This window comes from Macaca mulatta, chromosome 6 (genome assembly GCF_049350105.2).
Source record: "Macaca mulatta isolate MMU2019108-1 chromosome 6, T2T-MMU8v2.0, whole genome shotgun sequence".
Lineage (NCBI taxonomy): Eukaryota > Metazoa > Chordata > Mammalia > Primates > Cercopithecidae > Macaca > Macaca mulatta.
Window position 1 is genome coordinate 148,039,571 of NC_133411.1, and position 15,793 is coordinate 148,055,363.

General features: G+C 45.7%; 1 protein-coding gene across 6 annotated transcripts in view; it reads right to left on the minus strand.

The window, feature by feature from the left end:
• SIL1 (SIL1 nucleotide exchange factor) overlaps positions 1-15,509 on the minus strand; it is a 241,414-nt gene extending 225,905 nt beyond the window's left edge. For 4 of the 6 annotated variants that reach the window (XM_015140990.3, XM_077937084.1, XM_001114098.5 and 1 more), the window contains exon 1: positions 15,410-15,509. The gene's annotated coding sequence lies outside the window, so the exon portion shown is untranslated. Of the gene's footprint in view, positions 1-13,289; positions 13,493-15,409 lie in introns of those variants that run through there. The other 2 variants (XM_077937082.1, XM_077937083.1) reach the window with 2 other exon arrangements.
• Positions 15,510-15,793: the final 284 nt, after the last annotated feature.

Genomic DNA, 15,793 nt, shown 5'->3' on the forward strand with positions numbered 1-15,793 from the left:
CCATGCTGTGTCAGCAATGCACAGAATTCTATTTGAAGGCTTTAAATTCTGATTTCAGTAGGACTAACAGAAGTAAAAAGAAGCAAATGAGCCTTCCCTCCATGTCCATGGTGCTCCTGCCTCCCCGGAGCGTCCAGAGACCTTCCACACCCATGATGTCAGGGGCGGCAGTGTCGAAAGGGCAAGGTGATTTTCCATGTTGTATTCAGAAGAGACCAGAGGCAAGGATCAGCCAGTGCTGCTAATGGAGGTGAATACCCTGGACAAACTCAGAGACAGCTTAGGTTGTACTAGAAAACATTTTCAAGGTTGTCTGTTTATTTCACTTCCTGTATGAGAGTTAAAATGGGTTTTTTCAAAGCACAGGGAAGCTGGTGATTCACCCAGGTGCACAACAGCTGCTGGGAAGACCTGTGAGAAGAGGCCACCCAGCAAAGGCAGGCTGTGTATGGTGAGAAGGGTCTCTAAGGAATGCCCTACATGCCAAGCCATATGCTGTCAGGATATTAATCCAAACCCATCTTGCACACTTTACAATGTTTACTCTTTCTGGGATGTGGAGCATTAAATTATATTCAAGGACTACACAAGTCCTTCCAATTCTATTCCACACTTACTTCTTTGCTAAAAAGATTTGTAACCTGGAAACAAAGCCCTCTGCCTAATAGCAGCAATAATTCTCCGCAAAGAATAGGAAGTCAGACTGCCAGTTCAAACTCTCCTAAAAGGTATTGCCCCACTGGAGCTTTGGTTTAGGTTTCTCCAAAACGTGAAGAAACCTACTACTGATCCCCTTTTTCCAGAGATGACAGGCCTGTGTCACTAAGCGTCCTGAGAGGAGGGCTCAAACCAAAAGAGGAAAGAGGAATCACCACTGCTCCATTCCTACCCTAACTGCAATGGCCCTGGAAATGGTAAAGAATTCCAAAGAGGACTGCCTCATTGCTACAAGAACTAAGAACAAGGTACGTGAATAGGAGACAAGGCTACCTGGATTAGTCACAGCCCTACTCTGGGCTAGCAGTGTGACCCTAAATGGGTCATTTAGACTCTCCGAGCCTCAATATTTTACCACCACAAAATGGGGATGTTGTGTGGCCAGGCACAGTGGCTCATCCTTGTAATCCTAGCACTTTGAGAGGTCAAGGTAGAAGGATTGCTTGAGGCCAGGAGTTCAAGACCAGCCTCAAAAACATAGCAAAACCCCATCTCTAAAAAAAAAAAAAATTTTTTTAATTAGCCGGGCATGGTGGCACATGCCTATAGTCCCAGCTCAGGAGGCTGAGGTGGGAGGATATCTTGAACCCAAGATTTTGAGGCTGCAGTGAGCTACGATCACACCACTGTTACTCCAGCCTGGGTGTGAATGAGACGTTGTCTCTAAAAAAGCTACAACTAAAAAATAAATAAATGGGGATGTCATAAGAATCAGATTGAAAACAGTAAAATTTGAAAACAGTAAAACATTGGACATACTTTAGGCCTGATTGTTATTCCAAAGACCCCTGCATGAGAAACCCTAGGACATTCCTAGGGAGCAGAGAGGCAAAGCTGTCACCTCTCAGAGACAGTCTACAGCGACTGGGTCCTGTTGTTTACAGAGAAATCCATACGTCAGGAGTAAAGTGAGGACAGAGTAAAATTTGAAGAGAAGACCACACGTGGGTCTGCTCAGCTACATTTAAAAAATAACACAGCAGGTCTCCAAATAACATTGCTTCCATCAACATCATTTCCTTATAACATTGATGAGAAAAAAATAATTGGTTCCCAGCCAGGGCCGCTGTTTGTGTGGAGTCTGCTCATTCTCCCCATGTCTGTGTGGATTTTCTCCAAGTCCTCAGTCTCCTTCCACATCCCAAAGACATGGCTGTTAGGTTCATTGGTGTGTGTAAGGGGTCCAGTCTGTATGAGTATCAGGGTGTGTGAGTGTACCCTGAAATGGGATGATGTCCTGTCCAAGGCTGGTTCCTGCCTAGCGCCCTGAGCTGCCGGGATGGGCTCTGGCCACCCGACACCCTGAACTAATCGGGTACTAATTATCTCACTTGTTTTTATTAATCCTTCTTAAAGGTATGTATAGCTCACATTTATCTCAATTTTTAATATTAGAAGTGTTTTGGTCTTTATTTAGAAGTTTGGTCATGTTTCTGTAACAAGAAATATTCTGTAGGAACATAACTCTTGTTTATACCAATTAGCCTATAGTAAAATTGGTTTTGTATACATTTCACTTAAAGTCACAGTTTCCAAGAACTTATGACCAATGTCAAGTGAGGACTTACTATATATGCATATGTTTCAAATTTGAAAAGGCACACGAAGACATACAGTGAAAAGTAAGCCTCCCTCCTCCCCCATTCTCTAGTTACCCAGGGCCTCTCACTAGAGACAAACGGCACTGCTTTCAGTTTCTCATGTATTCTTCCCGAGATATTCCAGGCAGCTAATTTCTATTAGAGATGGGGATATCGTTTGTGGCAACACTCTCAGACCTAGAAGGTGATGTCAGGCAAGTAAGCACTGCTGGGGCGCTTAGGGACTATGAAAAAAATGAGCCAGCCAGAGGACAAGATATTACCTTACAAAAGGTTCCATGGAGATGCAGACTTCCTTCTGGCTATTATACTGTTTTGCCCCTTGGCTGACCACATTTAAGCAGTGATTCTGTACAATGTATTTCCCTTTCAGTTGTGTTTGTTCACCCAGAGCTCTTTCTCAGAGATGTCATTAACAGAAGTGGCCTCTGGGACCTCATGCTGCACCAGCCTGACCACCAGGCCCTTCAAAGTAGCCAGAAGCAGGAAGAACCATCAAACCTGCCTCAGTGGAAGCTGAGCAAAAGGGCAAAAAGTGCAAAAGTTCTTGCGTCACCACCTTTCTAGGGACAAAAGTTGCTTTTCATAGCCCAGTGAAATCAGAATGTAAGGGAGGATAAAGCCCAGACCACAGATGTTCTACAGGGCTGAACCCAAGAGATTAAGTCACTACCCACAGAAAATCATAGGACACTTTTACCCAAAGACAGACTTTCACCAAACGCCCTCAAAAGTTTTCAAGCTATGTCCTCCCCTCCCCCACGTTTATTATTTTACAAGGAATTTAAATGTGTGAAACTCCAGCCTCTACCCAAAGGATACAGATGGGTAGCCTATAGGTCAAATCTAGACCACCAATATGCTTTGGTAGTCCCCAGAGATTCTGAATATCTGGCTTCCTATATGACATGAGGAGGCCATACTCACTAGAGCCATACTCACCCATGACAACAGGCTGAGTTGCAGCCACCCCTCATGGAGCACATAAGCACTACACTTTGACACAGGCCCACCATTCTCTGTTGCCTCTCTGTTCCCAACTTGGCCCTAAAAACATCTGAGTTGGAGACTCCCAGCCAGTGAGTAACGTAGGAGGCTAAACTGGCAAGTACATCAGTTGACCAAATAGGAGGACTCGAACTCACAAACATTTATTGAACACTCTCTATGTGCCAGGACTGTGCTGGGGATTGGATGCATGAAGAGGAATGACAGACGCAGTGTCTGCCCTCTAGGAAGTTCTAATCCAATTGAGTGTATAAGGTTTACTCTAAGGAATTCAATGCTTCAAAAACAAAGGGCTCTGGGGATGGAGTATGTGAACTCACTGTGGCTGGGAATCAAGAAATGCTTCAGGGAAGTAGGATTTCAACAGGATTATTATCATTTCTTAAGTTTTCATGTAAACATCCATTCAACAACCATTTATGGTATCCATATTACACTCAGCATTATGCTAAGAGACACATAATAAAGCACAACCCATATCCTTGAGAAGCTCATATAATAAGAGACAAACATCGTACCATAATAAAGTGTGCCGAATTCTATAATAAAGGTGTTGCAATGGGGATACAGATGAGGACATATCAGGTAAGGTTCACTGAAGGTGGCAGCTCTGCAGCATAAAGTAGGGAACCGGCTGGGCACAGTAGCTCACGCCTGTAATCCCAGCACTTTAGGATGCTGAGGCAGGAGGATCATGAGGTCAGGAGCTCGAGATCAGCCTGGCCAACATGGTGAAACCCCGTCTCTACTAAAATTACAAAAATTAGCCAGCCGTGGTAGCGTGTGCCTGTAGTCCCAGCTACTTGGGAGGCTGAGGCAGGAGTATCATTGGAACCCAGGAGGCAGAGGTTGCAGTGAGCCAAGATGGCACCACTCCACTCCAGCCTGGGCAACAGAGCAAGACTCCATTTCAAAAAAAAAAAGGTAGGAAACGAAGGAGAGAGTATCTGGGCAAAAGAACTGGCAGAGACACAAACATGAGGCATACTCGGAGGACCACGTGGATCAGTTCATCAGGAGCAAGGGGTACACATGGGTGATGGTACGGGACATATTAACTAAAGTGGTAGGATGGGTATACACTGCAATAGGCTTGGAACACCAAGACAACTTGACATATTTGGAATTTATTCAGCAGCTAGTGAGTACCATTGAAGGCTTCTGATATGGTTTGAATTTGTGTCCCCACCCAAATCTCACATCAAATTGTAATCCCCAATATTGGAGAAGGGGTCTACCGGGAGATGACTAAATCATAGGGGCAGATTTCCCCCTTGCTGTTTTCACAAAAGTGAGTTCTCACAGGATCTGGCTGTTTTAAAATGTGCAGCACCATCCCCTTGCTCTCTTCCTCCTGCTCCAGACATGTAAGATGTGCCAGCTTCCCCTTCGCCTTCCACCACGATAGTAAGTTTCCTGAGGCCTTCCTAGAAAAAGAAACCTGTACAGCCTGCAGAACCATGAGCTAATTAAACCTCTTTTCTTTATAAATTACCCATTCTCAGGTATTTCTTTATAACAGTACGAGAATAGACTAACATAGCTTCCAAGCATAAGTATTCTCTGATAAGCACAATATATAGGAAGACCCAAAGTGGCAGTGGTATATAGTATCTTGGAGGAAGCAGAAGCAGGAAATAGGAAGCAAAAGCTTCTGTAATAATTCAGGAGCACAGTCACAGGAAACCGGGGAAGCAACAAGACTAGGTAAAAAAGATAGTGCAGAGGCTTGCTAAAAAGACAATGGCATTTTCTTGAATGTACTAATTCCTATTGTTTACCAATTCAGATTGGCCTTCCCTCTAAATAGTGAATTTTTTACCTTGTTTCATACAGAGAAGTAAGGTATGGTCTATAGTCATAGTACTTGGATTTTTTTAAAACTCAGCTTGAGATCAAAATAATGGGATTGGCTCCAGGGGCTTTTTCCTCACTCCCTTGCTACGTGGAACCAGTTGCACATCTCAAAGCGAGAGACAGTCAACTTGAGCACAAAATCTGGGTCAGTGTATTTGACTGTGCCTCCGTGACTGTGCACAAAGACCAGAAATGAGCATACAAATCAGAGGAAAGCAGTGACAAAAGTCAACATTCCCTTGATGAGCTAATTGCTTCATGTCTGGCTGAAGAGCAGAAAGCAAGAGATAAGGAGAACACACTATCTGAGGGACCAGGCAGGCTCTGGACTAGCCAGCCCTACCCCAATAAAATCCCCATGTCAGACACTGCCCAGGAAACAAGGCCTGCTGGCTTGAGAACCTGATGAGAGAGAACCTGAGAAAGATGAGCACTAAGCTGAGTAAGGAAGGAGATGGCAGAGAAGCAGCAAAGTTCCTTGCTACTCGCAACTTTTAGTTATTCAGCATGAACTTCCTATAACTATTGATATAAATAATATATAATACCAACCAACTAAGACGACAATGAGATGATGGTTAAGATAAAACTTGCTTGGTCAGCATAACCTATCCTCAAACCTAGATGTGGCTCAGAAACTGGAAACTACTGTTGTCAATAATGATAACACAGAGCATTTACATCAGGGGTCCCAAACCCCCGATACTGGTCTGTAGCCTGGTTAGGAACCCATCCAAGGAGGTAAGCAGTGAGTGAGTGAGCAAAGCTTCATCTGTATTTACAGCTGCTTCCCATCGCTTGTATTACCACCTGAGTGCGGCCTCCTGTCAGATCAGCGGCAGCATTAGACTCTCATAGGAGCACAAACCCTATTGTGAACCGCACATGCAAGGGATCTAGGTTGAACACTCCTTATAAGAATCTAATGCCTGATGATCTGTCACTGTCTCTCCATCACCCCCAGATGGAACCATCTAGTTGCAGGAAAATAAGCTCAGGGCTCCCACTAGGTCTACATTATGAATAGTTGTATATTTCATTACATATTATAATGCAATAATAATAGAAATAGGCTGGGCATCACGCCTGTAATCCCAGCACTTTGGGAGGCTGAGGCGGGTGGATCATCTGAGGTCAGGAGTTCAAGACCAGCCTGGTCAACATGGTGAAACCTCATCTCTACTAAAAATACAAAAATTGGCCGGGCACGGTGGCTCAAGCCTGTAATCCCAGCACTTTGGGAGGCCGAGGCGGGCGGATCACAAGGTCAGGAGATCGAGACCACAGTGAAACCCCGACTCTACTAAAAATACAAAAAATTAGCCGGGCGCGGTGGCGGGCGCCTGTAGTCCCAGCTACTCAGGAGGCTGAGGCAGGAGAATGGCGGGAACCCGGGAGGCGGAGCTTGCAGTGAGCCGAGATCGCGCCACTGCACTCCAGCCTGGGCAACAGCGTGAGACTCCGTCTCAAAAAAAAAAAAAAATACAAAAATTAGCAGGTGTAGTGGTGCACATCTATAATCTCAGCTACTCAGGAAGCTGAGGCAGGAGAGTTGCTTGAACCTGGGAGGCAGAGGTTGCAGTGAGCCGAGACTGTGCCACTGCACTCCAGCCTGGGTGATGGAGTGAGACCCTGTCTCAAAAAAATAATAATAGAAATAAAGTACACAATAAACATAATGCACTTGAATCATCCCCAAACCATCCCCCACATCCCCCAGTCCATGGAAAAATAGTCTTCCACGAAACTAGTCCCTGGTGCCAAAAAGGTTGGGGACTGCTATTTTACATTGTGCCAGAGGAAGCACTTACCATATATATTCTCTCAATTCTTAAGATAGCTATAAAAATACATATTACTATTCCCATTCAACAGATCATAAAACTAAGGCTTAGAGAAAATAAGTAACTTACAATCTGACAATTAGTAAGTAGATATCAGAATGTAAATCCAAGTGAGTCTGACTCCAAAGTGTGTTTAAACCACTCTGACATACACTCATTCCTTCTCTCTTTCTCTTAGAGATGTACTGAAGGTTTGTTTGGCCCACCAGATAAGGTCCACTGTTACATCTGGCCTCATTCTTTACAGAAAACACACAAGTCTGGCCCCTGAGCACTATTTGTTTCTAATACAGGGGAAGACTTCAAATTCATTTCCTGAGGTAAGAGCAAGAGAAAACACATTTCAACATGAGTAGGAGGAAAAACAGCATGACAGCAAAAATCTTCAACCGTGAGGGTATGATCATATACAAGGCAGTAAGTGGAGACAGGGCCTCCTCCTTCCTCGGAGACTTTTAACTGCAAAAGCATCCTGCATCTTTAAAATGCTTTAAACAATTCTATCAACTTCTATGGCCACCCTTTGTAAGACCCTTAGCTTGTGTCCCAGCTCTAACACTAGAGTTCCACTATTATGTGGGTGGCCTAAAAAAGATCCTATGATTAGGTGGCCCACTTCACTTCTCTGGGGCTCAGTTTTTGTCATCAGAAAAATAAAAACCTATCAAATGCAAAATGGAGGCACTGGACAGTAACAGAACTATACGTGTATCTCCTGACTCTTCACTCATCCACAGTACCACAAACAGCCAGCCCTGATGTTGGCAAGGAAATAAAGATCTCTAGAATATCTTCCAACCCAAAGCACCATGATTTTAGACTTTAGCAGCTGGGTCCAAGGATGCAGACTTAACTTCAAGAATACAGTCAAACCCAACTCCCCATGAGTATGAGATGGGATGTGGGGAAAAACAAGAAGCAACCTTAGGCCGGATGCAGTGGCTCACACCTGTAATCCCAGCACTTTGGGAGGCCAGGGCGAGCAGATTACCTGACGTCAGGAGTTCGAGACCAGCCTGGCCAACATGGCAAAACCCCATCTCTACTACAAATACAAAAATTAGCCGGCCACAGTGGCAAGCACCTGTAATCCCAGCTGCTCAGGAGGCTGAGGCACAAGAATCACTTGAACCTGGGAGGCGGAGGTTGCAGTGAGCCAAGATCACACCTGGGCGACAGTGAGACTCTGTCTCAACGGTGGGAGGGGGGAAGAAGCAACCTTAAATACTTACTTACTAGCTGGCCCCTTAAGCTTCCAATACCCACTATCCACAGCACTCAAAGCATGACCAATCAATGTTGTCTGCATCGATTGTCCTACTTTATGTTATTCCACTGGGCTGAAGCCTGCTAGTTCTAGAGTTTGGTCAGATGGCTGCTGTCCCCTTGGGAGCCTCACAGAAATGAGACTATCCTGAGAGGTAAAGAAATGTCCATTTAAAAGTCCACTGGTACAGCTGGGCATGGTGGCTCACATCTGTAATCTCAGTGCTCTAGAAGGCCAAGGTAGGGCATCACTTGAGGCCAGGAATTTAAGATCAGCCTGGGCAATGTTGCAAGCAAGACCCTGTCTCTTTAAAAAAAATAAATAAATAAATAAATTAGCAAGGCATAGTGGTGCACACCCATGGTTCTAGCTACTTGGGAGGCTAAAGTGGGAGGATCACTTGAGCCCAGGAGTTGGAGGTTGCAATGAGCTATGATTACACCACTACACTCCAGCCTGGACAAGAGAGTGAGACCCTCTTAAAAAGGGCCAGGCACAGTGGTTACGCCTGTAATCCCAGCACTTTGGGAGGCCAAGGTGGGCAGATCACGAGGTCAGGAGTTCGTGACCAGCCTGGCCAACATGGTGAAATCCCATCTCTACTAAAAACACAAAAATTAGCCAAGTATGGTGGCAGGCGCCTGTACTCTCAGCTACTTGGGAAGTTGAGGAAGGAGAATCACTTGAACCTGGGAGGTAGAGGTTGCAGTGAGCCGAGATCATGCCACTGCACTCCAGCCTGGGCAACAGAGCAAGACACTCTCTCAAAAAAAAAAAAATCCACTGGTGAGTGAGGCATGGTAGTACATGCATGCAATCCCAGCTACTCAGGAGGCTGAGGTGGAAGGATTGCTTGAGGCCAGGAGTTCAAGACCAGCCTGGGTAACACAGCAAAATCCCATCTCAAAAAAAAAAAAAGAAAAAAAAGTCCACTGGCATCAGCTTTCCTCACCAGAACTTTAGGATGTATCTCAGATTCTTCTTCCAGTTTCTAGATCTCTTTCTCATCACAAGACTGAAGAAGCAAACTACTTGCAGAGAGGGAAGTAGCTAGCTGTGGAGATCAGTTCACTGACTACCTTGATGTTCTTCTGCCAGTGATGATAAGTGGTAACTAAAAGGGATGATCAAGAACTTCCTCAGTGACAACATGGCCTGTGAGCAGACCTCAGAAACATACCCCTCCCCATTTCTCTGTAGGTGTGAAATGTGACAAGGGCCAAATATCAGACCCTTCCCAAAGGTTCCAATGTCCAGGCTGGGGATACCTGGGCCAACACAGCAGTCCCAGCTGTGAAGATGGAAGGCCCAAGAGGCACCAGAGAAGCAGATGGTAAATGGACCACCTCAAAATCCAAAGACTCAAAGAAAATTAAAACAATAAAGAATAAACTTGGCTAGGTGTGGTGGCTCACACCTACAATCCCAGTACTTTGGGAGGCCGAGGTAGGAGAAATGCTTGAGCCCAGGAGTTCAAGACCAGCCTGAGGTGGTCAGTGAGACTGTCTCTACCAAAAAAAAAAAATTAGCCAGGTGTGGTGGCACATGCCTATAAGTAGCAGCTACTCAGGAGGCTGAGGCAGGAGAATCACCTGAACCCAGGAGGCAGAAGTTGCAGTGAGCCAGGACAGAGGGATATCCAAATGTGGAACTTTTAGTGCCAAAAGCAGGAAGTCCAGGGCAAACCAGGACAAGTTAGTTACCCTACATGACCATTGCACTCTAGCCTGGGCAACAAGAGCAAAACTCAGTCTCCAAAAAAAAAAAGAAAGAAAAAGAAAAAGAAAAAGCTTGTGGAACCAGTTGTTTCTTCTCGATAAAAAACAGGCCTTGATGACTATATTAAAGAAAGAGTATCAGATAAGACCATGCATTCTCAATGAGTGCAATATTACCCTCAAAAGGGGTGAAAATTGATTCTTAGGGAAAAAATATTAGATATTACAATGGTTTGTGGCCATCGAAAGGGCCACAATACAAAAACAGATACACAATACATCTGTGGTATTAAAATTCCACTGGGGGTGGCCGGACGCAATGGCTCATGCCTGTAATCCCAGCACTTTGGGAGACTGAGGTGGGCAGATCACTTGAGGCCAGGAGTTCAAGACCAGCCTGGCCAACATGGCAAAACCCCATCTCTACTAAAAACACAAAAATTAGTTGGGCGTGGTGGTGGGCACCTATAATCCCAGCTACTCAGGAGGCTGAAGCACAAGAACCGCTTGAACCCAGGAGGCAGAGGCTACAATGAGCAGAGATCATGCCACTGCACTCCAGCCTCGGTGACAGAGTGAGACTCCCTCTAAAAAAAAAAAAAAAAAAAAAAAATTCCACTGGGGAGTAGACAATAAGGGGGAAAAATGTCTCAAAATATGATAATGAACAGAAGGTTGAAAAATAATTAACTGAACTCAAAGGGTTGAGTCTTAGATGAACCCTAAGGACAGAGTGTTCATTCATTTGTATAATGGTCATGGGTAGGGTAACTAACTTGTCCTGGTTTGCCCTGGACTTTCCTGCTTTTGGCACTAGAAGTCCCATATTTGGATATCCCTCTGTCCTGGGCAAACCGGGATGGTGGTCCACCCTTCTCATGAAAGAGATCAATGAAGGCATTCCCATTTCACAAATGAGGTGACACCAAGAAACACAGTGGTTGTCATGGATTCACAGCACTTTAGCAGCATTCCTGAGGCAAGGCTGGCTCTTTCCATTTGTCTAGTCCTATGCTGACAACTCTCTGCCCCTGACTTCTACTTTGGCAGAGAATGTTACTCACAAATTGATTATGCCACTTCCTTCTCAATACCAAAGCCAAGGGCAGTATTAGGAGGATGAGGGCAGACATGGCCAGCCAGCACAACCACACCCTTGTCTTACAGCTGCCTGGTGGAACCTGAAGGAACTACAAGTCTGGGCTGAACATAGTTTTGTTGCTACTGGATTCTGGGTAGAAATTTGCAAAAGTAAGAATGCCAGGTATAAACTCCTCACAAGCTAGGAAAATTCCATGAGGTTCTCCACATATGTCTAAGCAGCCCAAATCTTTTATAAGGTTTTCATCCCAAAGATGAACTCAGTTATTGCTTATGCTAGGAATCAGGGGCTACCCAAAGCCTCACTCTGAATGGCAACAGGCTATTCTCCTACTCCCCTACTCGGCAGTGAAATCCTTGGTGAAAGTAAAGGAAGAAAAGAAAAGGGCAGGCTATTCCCTCTTTAGACTATATATAATTAAAATGCAAGGCTTTCTGCTGTAGAAGACTAAGGTTTGCAGTTTAAGGCTGACTCAGAAAAGGATAAAGTATTCATCCTTGCTCAGAAAGAGAGAAGATTAGCTCCACAGGATGGGTCTCCAAATGGACACCGAATCCAGGAGTTAGAGATGGCTGTGATACAGAGCATGATCCAAGCACCATCTGGAGCCCCCAGAGAAAAATGCCTAGGAATAGTAACCAAGGGACTAGCATTGTAAGAGCGTTCAGATTAGCTCTCCTGAAAAGAGGCTTACTCCAAGAGACTGGCCGACAGCCTCTGCAGCAGAACTTCACTTAGGAAAGGATAGAAAATGAAGAAAGACGGGGGGAGGCTGAGCAGGTCAGAGTATGAATCCACAAGCATGTGAAAAAGAATATCCACCTCTTTCGAAAAAGGTACAACTTCCTTTTAGAGACTTGTTTGTTTGTTTTTTGTTTGTTTTTTGAGACAGAGTCTCTCGCTCTGTCACCCAGGCTGGAGTGCAATGGCACGATGATCTCGGCTCACTGCAGCCTCTACCTCCCAGGTTCAAGTGATTCTCCTGCCTCAGCCTCCCGAGTAGCTGGGATTACAGGCATGCGCCACCACGCCCGGCTAATTTTGTATTTTTAGTAGAGACGGGGTTTCTCTCCATGGTGGTCAGGCTGGTCTTGAACTCCCCACCTCAAGTGATCCACCCACCTTGGCCTCCCAAAGTGCTGGATTACAGGCGTGAGCCACCGTGCCCAGCCAGAGACTGTCATGTTCTTTTGAATATTCTCATTAACAGCAAATCTTCAATCTTTGAGGGTGAAAACATTTATTGCATTCCTATGTCCCAAGAGCTTTCATGGGTAATTACCTCATTTAACCACCCTTCAAAGTATTATTGCCACTTTTATGTAGTGGTACATTGAGCCCCAGAGGTGAAGTAACTTATCCAAGGTTATGTGGCTAATAAGTGGTAGACTCAGAATTAAAACTCATGTTCACCGCCCTCCAAAAATCTGTTATTTCCACTTCAAAAGAACCGTTAACTCATCTGAAGACAAGTCAGGTGACAAGGTTGCTTACCCATGCCATTCGGGGTTAAATATATATAGGCTGTATGCAGTGGCTCACGCCTGTAATCTCAACATTTTAGGAGGCCAAAACAGGAGAATTGCTTAAGGCCAGGAATTCGAAAACAGCCTGGACAACACAGCGAGACCCTGTCTCTACAAAAATTAAAATTACAAAATTAGCTGGGCCTGGTGGTGCACCCTTGTAGTCACAACTACTTAGGAGGCTTTGGTGAGAGTATTACTTAAGCCCAGGAGTTCAAGCTTGCAGTGACCTATGATTATGCCACCACACTCCAGCCTGAGCCACAAAGTGAAACCCCATCTCAAAAAAAAAAAAAAAAAATACAGGAGAATGGCGTGAACCCGGGAGGCGGAGCTTGCAGTGAGCTGAGATCCGGCCACTGCACTCCAGCCTGGGCGACAGAGCGAGACTCCGTCTCAAAAAAAAAAAAAAAAAAATACAGTATGACTCAATATATTAAAGGAACTGATCTCTCACATGGTTCAAAAAGGTCTCTGAAAACAATTCCAGAGGTGGATTTTCAAAACTGCCTTGGACAACAGCCAAATCACTTAGGGGATGCCACCCTCAACTCCCACCACCTACACCTGCACACACCACTCTAAAGGAGAACATTCATTAGTGGATTAAGTTTCCACATGTCTGTTATTTTAAAATCCATTTTGTTACCTTTCGGTTTCACTTAATCAGCCTTTTCTCTTGCCAATGAAACACACCAGGGCTCACAGTTGGCCTCAGTAGAGAATAGCTGGCCTTCAGAAAACAGGGAAGAAGTAAGTGGGAATCAAAGTACTAGGCAACTTTTCATTCCTGGACTTCCACATCCCTAGTAACATTTCCATCACCTGTAAAATGGGAGCAGAAAGTCTCTTCTATTGCCAATTTCATTAAAATAGCACATGTATTCATGAGCAGATTAAATTCACTAAACATCTGAAAGACAGGTGAAATAAATCTGGTGTGGTAACACCATCTTAACCCGAGGGCCATGTTCTCAACTAAAACCACACACCAAGTTCTGACCCACGTTGTATAAATATCAATCCCAATATCGTTACACTCCGGCTCCCATCAAAATCCTACCTAATCCCCAAATCTGGCTATATTTTTATCAGAAAAGAAAAAAACTTGGGTGGGGTGAGAGCTGAAAAGACACACACATAACAAAGTATCTTTCACAATGTCAAAAAACAAACAAACAAAAAAAAACCACCTATTTATAGGCCAGGCGAGGTGGCTCCTGCCTGTAATCCCAACACTTTGGGAGGCCGAGGCGGACAGATCACCTGAGTTTGGGAGTTCAAGACCAGCCTGGGAGAAACCCTCTCTCTATAAAAATAGAAAATTACGGTGGCTCAAGCCTGTAATCCCAGTACTTTGGGAGGCCGAGACGGGCGGATCACGAGCTCAGGAGATCGAGACCATCCTGACTAACACGGTGAAACCCCGTCTCTACTTAAAAAAAAAATACAAAAAAACTAGCCGGGCGTGGTGGCGGGCGCCTGTAGTCCCAGCTACTTGGGAGGCTGAGGCAGGAGAACGGCGTAAACCTGGGAGGCGGAGCTTGCAGTGAGCTGAGATCCGGCCACTGCACTCCAGCCTGGGCGACAGAGCGAGACTCCATCCCAAAAAAAAAAAAAAGAAAGAAAGAAAAGAAAATTAGCTGGGCATGGTGGCGCATGCCTGTAATCCCAGCTACTCGGGAGGCTGAGGCAGGAGAATCGCTTGAACCTGGGAGGTGGAGGTTGCCGTGAGTCGAGATGGTGCCATTGCACTCCAGCCTGGGAAACAAGAGCCAAACTCCGCCTCAATAAAAAATAAAAAAACTGTTTACAAACACATCAGTTTCGTCTCTTAGCAAATATGTAAATTTTATTCTCCTCCTGTCTACTTAGTTTGGGTTAACTTAACCGCCTCCCCATCTCTCAGAACAGTTTTGTGTTTTTATTTAGGTTTACTGAGGTGGGAAAGCCAACTGAAGCCAGGCATTTAAAAATATTAGAAAACTGATCTTACATATATAGGTAGTCAAATATTTTTAAAAGACATCAAATGGCATTCTAATTCCTCCGGTGCAAAGAAAGCCCCAGCCTCACAGGTGTTACCATTTCCTGATTCCTGGCTTTTCCCACTCAAGAGTCCCATTCCAGGAGCTCATATGTCAAGTCATTCTCTCCTGACTTCTGAAGCAGGGATTTTCAAAGCCAGGATTCCGGGACTACCTGAATGAGAACCCCCTGGGGTACAGCTGCCCACGCACCACCTTATCCGAAATCCCAGAGAATGGAGTCCAAGGCTTATGCACAAACCCCCCAGATGATCTGAGAGATAACACTAACCAAAGTCTGTAACCTCTAAAGGCAAATTTTCTAGGACAAAGAAAAACAAGCATTAAGAGAGTGACAATAATTCCACATGGGAAGAGACACACGGGTCAACACCCAAGCCACCCCTTCAGACAGATACGGAAATTTAGGCCGGAAGAATCAAACAGTCAAGGGCACTAAAAACAGGTGCGGAGCCAAAGCCAATATCGAATTTCCACGGCCTCATCTCCCGCCAATGAAGAGGTGAATGGAGACATTCTGAGTGGGAAAGGTAAGAAAGGTGGGCCTTCGGCAGGGTGCACCGGGCCCACTTGGACGTCCCGCTTTGGAGACAGTAGTGAAGATGTGTGGGTCCCGAGAACACTGCTGAGAAGGCGCCGAGGCCGCCGGCAGGAGAAGGCCCAGGAAGCGCCCTGAACCCCCAGCCCAGCTCCAGGGCCGGGCGGCCCTCACCGCCCCTACCTTCGGCTTCCGGCAGCCGAGTGGCAGACACAACCCCCACAATTCCAGGCGGCCGCAGCGGCGACCAGCTCCCCCTGCGCAAACGCGGCGGCGACAGTCTGAGCCCGTGAGCTGGCAGCTGTTACGCAGCTCGTGGCCTCGCCCAATCGCGGGCCGACAGAACAGCGCGCGGCACCCCCGACCACGCACCAAGGTGGGAGCACCGCCCCTAGCACCGCCCTCTGCAGACTCTGCACGAGCTGCCCCAGCGCCCCTCTGCTGGTAGAGCGAGGGCTGAAGAGATACGTGCCACCTGCTTCTGCTTCCAGGCTGCAACCGCGAAGTTTCCTCTCTGATTTTCGAACAGTGTAATTTCTTTCTAGCGGAAGGACCCTCAGAAAGCAA